The 9,127-nt window shown below is 44.6% G+C and overlaps 1 long non-coding RNA gene across 1 annotated transcript; it reads right to left on the reverse strand.

Annotated features, from left to right (window-relative positions):
- Positions 1-665: 665 nt before the first annotated feature.
- Positions 666-7,105, reverse strand: LOC128347838 (uncharacterized). The gene is made up of 3 exons (XR_008317766.1): positions 6,927-7,105; positions 1,897-1,963; positions 666-1,418 (listed from the first exon to the last, which is right to left on the reverse strand). It is a non-coding gene; the product is annotated as an uncharacterized LOC128347838 (long non-coding RNA).
- Positions 7,106-9,127: the final 2,022 nt, after the last annotated feature.

Genomic DNA, 9,127 nt, shown 5'->3' on the forward strand with positions numbered 1-9,127 from the left:
TTATGGGAGTTGAAGGCCAATTACGTTTGGGGACCCACACGTTGAGAATCCCTGGCATTGATGGAAGCAGCAGTCAAGATGAGGTGCTACATTTCAGTGCCACCTTCTGCAGTTTCTCCTGAAGCAAGGCATCTTTCATACCCAAATAGGTCCTTGGTCATTTGCCAAAACTTCCCGTCTTATGCTTCATTATGATCATGCTCACCTGGGGATCTCAGCAAGCTGACACTGGGCCAATGATTTTTTAAACGTTCACTTTGAAGATGGGATTATTTAGTCATGGATCTGATCTCTCTTTAGAGCCTGTTGCAATGAAATGTTACAGGGGATTAACCAGGAAAACCCTTCTAATTATTGTGTGGTTAATGTTATTTCCCTTTGTGGGCATGCTTAAAGGGAGAGCAGCGGTCTCCAGGCAGTATTGGATCCTATTTATTTTTAGCAAAACAGATTCTTCACAGGTGCAGAATGACTCAGGGGGTGTAGCTATAATTGAGCAAATGGGTTCAAAGAACCCAGACCCCACCCCCCACAGCTCCTGAGGGGGCCCCAGCTCCACTCCTCCCTATTTTCTTCATTATCTCGCTCTCTCTGAGGGGTCTCCGGAGAGAGAGGTGAACATGGGGCCCCTTGCCCCTAGCTACGCCCTTAGAATGACTGCAGCATAAACTGAACCTTTCTGTTCTTTTGCACTGCAATATTGTCTCTGTTTTATTTAAGTGATTTGTGTGATTATTTTTCTCAGCTTTCAAATGTTCCTTTTTATATTATTAATAATAATGTCACAGTGATGTGTGCCACTGCTTATGTCTGAAAGAATGAGCAGTAATTGTGCCTGTGTAGTCCATTAAAAGTTTATTTTAAATAAAATTATAAACCTCTCCCCTTTCTTCCTCTCATTGTGGCAGTTTCCTCTCTATCTTGGTGGGTTCATATTTTCTGGAGCAGCCAACAATTGAAACTATTATATTCCGTGTCAGAACAATCCGCAGTGAGGTGCCCTGGATTGTGGGAGATTGGTGTGTCAGCCATTGGCAGTAGAAATGAGAATTAGGCTGCAGGTTTTGTTTAGTAAAATCTGTGCCAGAGAACTCAGCGCGATTCAGCAACCTGCTGGAGAGAGCTGCTTAATTTTTCTCTGCAGCTCATCCATTTGCAAATGCTTTCAACAAGCAATGTGCGTTGACTTAATTTTATCCAAATGCTTGGCAATTCAATTAGCACCTTTTGGAGACAAAACGAGAAGGCATGAACTAGGAGAGTTTTCAGTAATGCAGACTGGCAGCAATAGATCCGTCTTCTTCAGACGGAGAAACCAGGAGACCATCTTCAGAAAGCAGAGTGCTCTTTGGGTTGAAGAATCTTAGAAAGGCTGTGGTAGAAATTCCAAAGCATGCAGGTCATTTCTCCCTAATTGCCTTGGGAAGAAAAGGAGACATTCAGTTCTTTACCATTATATCAGACATTGGTTTGGTTGAAACTGCTCACTATTTTGGGTGAATATTCTTGGCAGTGCCAAAAACTGCCTCTTTTCAAAGATTGCTTTTAATACTCCTTGAGAAAACAATTGCCCTCACTCTCTGAAGCTACTCAGTGACATCATCACACAACCAAATCTGATTGGCTAGATAGCATTGTGAGGCGTTCAGGTTCACTGTAGCCTTATTCACACATTATGTTCAACAGGCATCTACACATCCACTTGCCAGTCTTCTGGCAAACAGGACACCCAGCACCAGAGATCTCATTTCCACTACCATTTTTGAGAAGGTAAAACAAACAAACAAACAAACAAAAAAACACCACCAGCAGACATAATAAACTTTAATAGTGACCATGAACTTTATTAGCTGCCCTCTCCTTCCTGAGCAGGAGAGGGCTTCCACTGTTTCTTACCACCTCCGTATCCCGGTGCAAATGACAGAAGACCTGCTTCTCTCTCCTAAGACTGCAGCCCGTTTGCCTGAAAAAGATCCAAGGAAAGAGAGGAGACTGATGGTGACTACAGATAATGCTGGCTACTGAGCTAAGCCTGAATCTGTGGATCCCTGTTCAACACTCATATGAGTGTACAGATACTGATCTATACACAGGTACAGTTATTCACACACTAAGTTGAGCAACTGGTAGAGCAATACACTTCCTATCTGTAGCACACATTTGAGGGGCTTGTACCCGGGTTCACATTAAAAATGCAGGCAGGCAGGGCCGGCTCTAGGGGAGCTGGCACCCAGATGCAACACTCCGTTGAGCGCCCTTAGTTATCGTGAAAAACAAAAATTTGAAATACAATTAGTGTGTATTCAAAATTTAATACACAAAGATTTTATGTAATTATGTACATAACATTGTATGTAATATAATTATGTATTTTTATTATTATTTTTATTTTATTATTATTTTGCATTTATATCCCGCTCTTCCTCCAAGGAGCCCAGAGTGGTGTACTACATACAGGTTTCTCCTCACAACAACCCTGTGAAGTAGGTTAGGCTGAGAGAGAAGTGACTGGCCCAGAGTCACCCAGCAAGTCTCATGGCTGAATGGGGATTTGAACTCGGGTCTCCCCGGTCCTAGTCCAGCACTCTAACCACTACACCACGCTGGCTCTGTTACTTATAGGTTACTATTAATACTTCCAATGAAGTATCACTTGTAACTATTAAGAAAGCACAATTCTATGCTAATAAAAACGTTTGGATATATGTGTTCCTATGTAGCCCAGTTCCTGCAGGATAGTTAGAAACTGAAGTGGATGGCATCTTAATTCACTCTATAAGTCACTTGATAATCTTCCCTTCAGTCCTACAATAGCACTGTTTTATTTTCTCTCTCCCCACCAGTTTCTGCCCTCCCACCAGTGTCCCCTCTAATTCTTACCATCAGTGAGCAGAAAGAGTTTTGTTCTGGGCAGCACTATTAAGGCAGTGTGTACACACCACTCTCTTTCTCACACACACACGCAGACACATTTAAGGGCCTGTGATGGGGGTTTCAGGCAGATTGGGTGGAAGATACTGCATGGGACGGAAGTCTTAGGAAGAAGGCTGAAGATGGAGTCAGAGCTGAAGGAGGAAGGGCAGGCAAAGAGCTCAGGTGCCTGTTCCCTTTCAGGAAGTCAGTTTACCAGGGAAGAGAGTCATTGCTGGCTAGATACTGATGACCTGGGGAATGGCTACCCAGTTTTAAGAGTTTGATTTTAATTGTTCATTTGTTTTAATTGTTTATCATGTTGTGAACCGCCCTGAGCCATTTTGGAAGGGTGGTATATAAATCTAATAATAAATAAATAAAATAAAGAGAGACCAGATTGAGGACTGCAAGAATTCAAGCAAGCCATCAGGGAACAGCAGCCAAGCCTGTTTGAAAAATTCAAGGCTGAAGAATCCATCCCAGTTGTCAGAAGGCAGGCCTGGCTTAGAACCGCCCAAGGCCTGTGGCATTTAAAGGGATAGCACACCCTTGTCATCAGCTTCTGTGATTGCCACTTGAAAGGACAATTAGGGGGAACTGATGGAAATGTCAGTTACAGATTCAAACTGATACAATAGAAGGAGAGCTGGTCTTGTGCTGGCAAGCATGACTTGTCCCTTTAGCTAAGCAGGCTCCGCCCTGGTTGCATATGAATGGGACACTTGATGTCTGAGCACTGGAAGAGATTCCCCTCAGGGGATGAAGCTGCTCTGGGAAAAGCAGAAGGTTTCAAGTTCCCTCCCTGGCTTCTCCAAAGATAGGGCTGAGAGAGATTCCTGCCTGCAACCTTGGAAAAGCTGCTGCCAGTCTGTGAAGACAATACTGAGCTAGATAGACCAATGGTCTGACTCAGTATATGGCAGCTTCCTATCTTCCTATGTTCCTACACGCAAATAATGTGCCATGCACAGTGTGGCACACAAAAACATTATATCTCACCTCCAGCCCCCCACCTCTGGCTCTGACTTTACAAGAAGTAAGGTCTCCAGGATAGCTGAGAAGAGAGAAGTATCTGCCTCTCAAGCTATATTATTTATGGCCTATAGAAGAACAGGTTCATTTCTCATGGGGTTATGAAATCTCATGGCTCCTCTGTCCCTTACAGATTATTATTACATTTATATCCTGCTCTTCCTCCAAGGAGCCCAGAGTGGTGTACTACATACTTGAGTTTCTCTTTCACAACAACCCTGTGAAGTAGGTTAGGCTGAGAGAGAAGTGACTGGCCCAGAGTCACCCAGCTAGTTTCATGGCTGAATGGGGATTTGAACTCGGGTCTCCCCAGTCCTAGTCCAGCACTCTAACCACTACACCACATTTATACATATGCTACATGGAAGATGCTGAAAGGCATAATATCATACTGCACGGGAGATGGCAATGGTAAACCCCTCCTGTATTCTACCTAAGACAACCACATGGCTCTGTGGTCACCAGGAGTAGACACCAACTCAATAGCACACTTTACCTTTACATGTCCAGAACTGAATGAGGAGTGTGTGAGTGTGTGTGAGTGAGAGAGAGATCGAGAGAGATCTCCATATGTATATTCTTTAAACTAAGGTGTAACATATAAGTAAGGTATTCATTTCACAGCAATTCACTGGCCAGCATGAACAACCACCTTTACAAAATCCTTCTTACTCTCTTCTATCTCATCATTGAAACTTACACAAGATCACACACAGGCTTTTTTCTTTGTGCCAATTACTCTCAATTTTGTGCATACATTCATGATTAAGCAGGCAAAACAATCAAGTAGTCCTTGCTCCTTATTTTCACCCTTTAAAAAATAGTCCCTACCTATGCCTGTAAATTCTACTCAATTAACTCAAAATAATCATACTGAAAATTAAATTGAACATTATACTGCATTAAGCAACTAAAACATACTGCATTATTGCATTTTTGCCCTGGATTCTACAGGCACTGCATTTTTTGCATTCAGTACTCTGCCATCTCCAGAATCACAGACACAGAGTGATTCCATGCCCGGTATCTCCCCATTTCACAAAACATTCCCCATTATATGCACCCCTCCATTTTTGCTTATTGTTTTTGAAATAGGAATGCTAAAGGATGCTTCCTCTTTGAAATGAGACTGTGCCTGTGGTCTTGCTCCCCATGTCTCCTTTCTCCTCACTCTGATCTGAAGAGCCTCACACATGAGGTGAGGAGTGACTATGTGCATGTACAGAGAGTCTAGCCCAGAGAGCAAACAAGGGGAAGAGAGCCTCTTTCTATGTGGCTCTGGTCAAGTTTGTTTGAGAGTCCCTTTGCAAAACAAAGAGAGTCCCTTTGTTTTGACTTGATGACTTGTTGACTCAGACTGAGCAGAACAAAGGGAAGCCAGACCACCCCCCACCTCTGCTTAGTCTGTCCTTCTTTGCAAATTGCAATCCACTTGTATGCAGATTCCCTGAAAGAGACAGGCAGGCGCCGCGGAACACACAGGAGAGGGTCGGAGCTCAGGCTGAGGGCACAGCACACTCTGAGACTGTTGTTGCTTTTCTTCAAGTTCCATCGGCAGCGGCACCTTCCCAGCCCAGTGGGTGGCGCTCTGCACCTTCCAGCAAGCTGTGCCTGCCCCGATGAAATGCGTCTGTTGCTTCCTCGGAAAAGCCGGCCCTGCATGCAGGCACCCTCATTCACACAAACACATGGGCAGGTACTTGCACAGCATAATGTCTGAATAGGGCTAGTACAATTGCTCACTGGGTGAGATCACCCAGTGCAACTATCCAGGAAGCAACAGGGGAAGAGATGTATGAAAAGGCAACAGTTACCAGAAATGCAATCATGCCAATCAGGGTGAAAAGAAGGTACACAAGTTCCAGCCCACCAAACCTGCTAGTTTTGACCTGTGCATCAAAAAGTGCAGGATATACGTTCTCGCGTTCCTACCAGTGTGTTTGGGCAGCCAGTTGGATGGTATTTTCTGAGCGGGCCCTAGATGTTAAAAGCCACATTTGATGAAACTCTACGATCTATGCAGTTTGTAGATCTAGAGATGTCTTATCACGATGTGGCTCTACTAATCTTATGTTCAGAGAAAGGAGAGAAATCCTGTCATTGGGGACAATGCAAAGTTGGAGTGGGCCCTGGGACAAAGTGTCAGGATGGGCCCCTGCTTTTGAGAAGGGGGGAGCAAAGGGCAACCTACTGCCCAGCTGGAGGGCCCCCCACCAGACCCAGAGATACCTCCCCCCACCAATTATCGCTACTCCCCTGCCTATCATGTGCCCAAACCTATTACATCAAATGGCCTTTTAGAGCAAAGGAGATGAACAGACTCCATTAACGGAGTCACAGCTAGCTCCCATCTAGAGGACTGTAATTGTAAGGACAAAGAGTGCTTCTAATTCCCACTACCCAGCTGGAAGGGGAGGGGCAATTTGAGGCTCTCTCTCCCCCCTGCTGGTTTACACAGCTGTCCCAAGAAATGGTGTCATAGCACCTGTGCAATCAGGATGGCTGACCTTTCACACAAAGCACAGAGTTGCCTGCCTTTCTTTGTGACAAAATGGCTGACTGTGTCCTTAAGGAAGGTGGCGGGGTGGGGGGGGGGCGGAGATGCTTACTACAAGCCAGAGAGCATTAACTGATTGTGGCACTGGCCACAGAATTCTGGCTCCCAAGAATCTTAAACATGTATATCTGCACCCCTTCCTTTTCTCACCAAAGCAAATTCAAAGTGGCTTACAAGCTAAACATTACCATGAAAGATCTAGCAATCATACACCATCAAGGCAAAGAGAGCCAAGGCAGCAAGAAACAAATCAGCAGCCAAACAAAAAGACACACAACAAACCAAACTAAAAACAGCCAAAATACACAATAATAGTTAGCATTTGTAAAACACACTCTTGAGTGTGCAAAGCACTTCACTATCTTATTGTTAGGCTAGTAACAATGCTGAAAAGCAAGTCAGTATTATTATCACACACACACACCTCTTCCCCTTATTGCAGCTGTGGGCGGCTTGCTTCAGGCCTCCTGATGAGTTCCTGGGAGAGGCAAGATTCAAATCAGGGACGCCTGGCTTTGTAGCTCGGTCTCTTCACCACAAGGATGCATCAGCTCTCAAAGGTCGGGTTAAAATCTGGCAGCTAAATGGATAGAACAGGGCAGAAGCCCCCACAAGCCTCTCTAGGCAGGGGATTCCACAGAGTTGGTGCCACGCTGAAAAGACAGACCCTCGTGACTGCCTGCTTTGCTCAGATGGAGAGCTTCAAATTATGATTCCAGTACATGAGGAGGCTTATATGAGAGAAGGTGGACCATAAGGTAAACAGTGCCCGAATTATATACAACTTTAAGAGCAATAATCAGTACTTTGAACTCAACCCAGAAACAATTAGGCAACCATGCCAAAGTAATCTGCTCACAGCAAATGCTCCCTTTGTATAGCCAGGGTGCAACATCAGAAATCTTAGCTTTCTTTTTGATTGCCTGTGTTTTTATACACAGGTGGCTAGCTCTCATGTTTGTGGACAGATGCCCGGAAGTGTGCGAGCAATGCCTAGTGAATCCTTAGAAGTCGGGCTTGCTGAGTAAGCTCTCTGGTGGTGAGTGGTCTGGGCTTCAGTGCCCTGTACAACATCACCGTGTGTTGAAAATAAAAATATAATTGCAGAGTCCTATAATTTGCACTGGGTGACAATGAGCTTGTTGTCATCGCCAGATTTGTGTTCCTTGGAGCAAAATTCATTGTTGTGAAGTGCAAAATACAAATAGCCCAGCCTTTAGGCCTTGTCCAGATAAATTAAATTTGCATCCTTCAAAAACACCAATGAAAATATGCAGCCAGTTTATAACAGCAGTGCAAAATCCATTGTGCAAATGTACTATTAGGGTTGTTTCTATCATCCTAGCCTAGCTGCTGCTTAGACACTGGGGCTTTGGGTTGTACTAGCGGGGTAATGACTTGACTAGCAAGCCAGAGGTTGCCGGTTCGAATCCCTGCTGGTATGTTTCCCAGACTATGGGAAACACCTATATTGGGAAGTAGCGATATAGGAAGATGCTGAAAGGCATCATCTCATACTGTGCAGGAGGAGGCAATGGTAAACCCCTCCTGTATTCTACCAAAGACAACCACAGGGCTCTGTGGTTGCCAGGAGTTGACACCAACTCAACAGCACACTTAACCTTTATTAGGCGACAAACTCCTCTTTAGAAGTGTTCAGGTGTGTGCCTGCTAGCATGCTGAGACACTGATTTTTTCAGACATGGAGACAAAGAACTTTGAGCAGAAAGCTGTTAGCAGCCCAGACAGCACTTTAGATATTGGTCACTTGGACGATATTTATTTATGGCACTTACATACTGCTTTTCAGGCAACCCTCCCAGAGCAGTTTACATGATAGTATAAAGAATCCTACGCCAAGCAACATGTTTGGATCTTTACATGCTGAGTTCTTTAGACTCACTTTTTTCTTCTCCACCCTTTAGAGTAAGATGGTACTTAGGTAGCTCTGTGATGGCATTTGGGGCAGCCACCTCAGCTGGAATATACACACTCGTCTGCCGGTCTAGGAGAGCCTCACTTCCTCTAGCATGAGCTGGTCATTATGCACATTGAATGGGCCATATACACAGTTCCAGTTCATGCTTACTGTGGGCATATTCCCCATCCTTTCCAGAGAGCGTGCACAATAATCAATGTCCATGCACCTTCTCCATTCAACGCACAGAAACCTTCACATAGGCTAGATCCCAATCCAGGGAACATGGTTTATTCAATGTAAAGCATTGGTATTGACTGGTGATCCCGGCACTTGCTGTGAAGTCTACATGTAATTCCATCTCTTCATTGTATAGAACTGCGCAATAGTGGTCCAAATAATATGCTGTGGCCCATCGCAGCTGTGGGCATTTAAGACAAAATTGACACTGTTGCACAAGAGTGCTGTTGCACAAATGCTGGACTTCATTTCCAGTGGCTGCCATATCACACAACTACATCTGTAGGATTTTTGCATTTGCACAGCTGTGCTCTTGGGCAGCTATGTATTTTGTTTCAAGTGTGCATAGCAACAGAGACAGTACGGAACCCCACCCACGGGTTGCTGCATGGGCCAGGGATAGTATCTGGCCATCTAATCGTGATCCCTTTGTGAAGTTCGCCCTTTGGAGAGGAACATTGATATCA

This window comes from Hemicordylus capensis, chromosome 2 (assembly GCF_027244095.1).
Source record: "Hemicordylus capensis ecotype Gifberg chromosome 2, rHemCap1.1.pri, whole genome shotgun sequence".
Lineage (NCBI taxonomy): Eukaryota > Metazoa > Chordata > Lepidosauria > Squamata > Cordylidae > Hemicordylus > Hemicordylus capensis.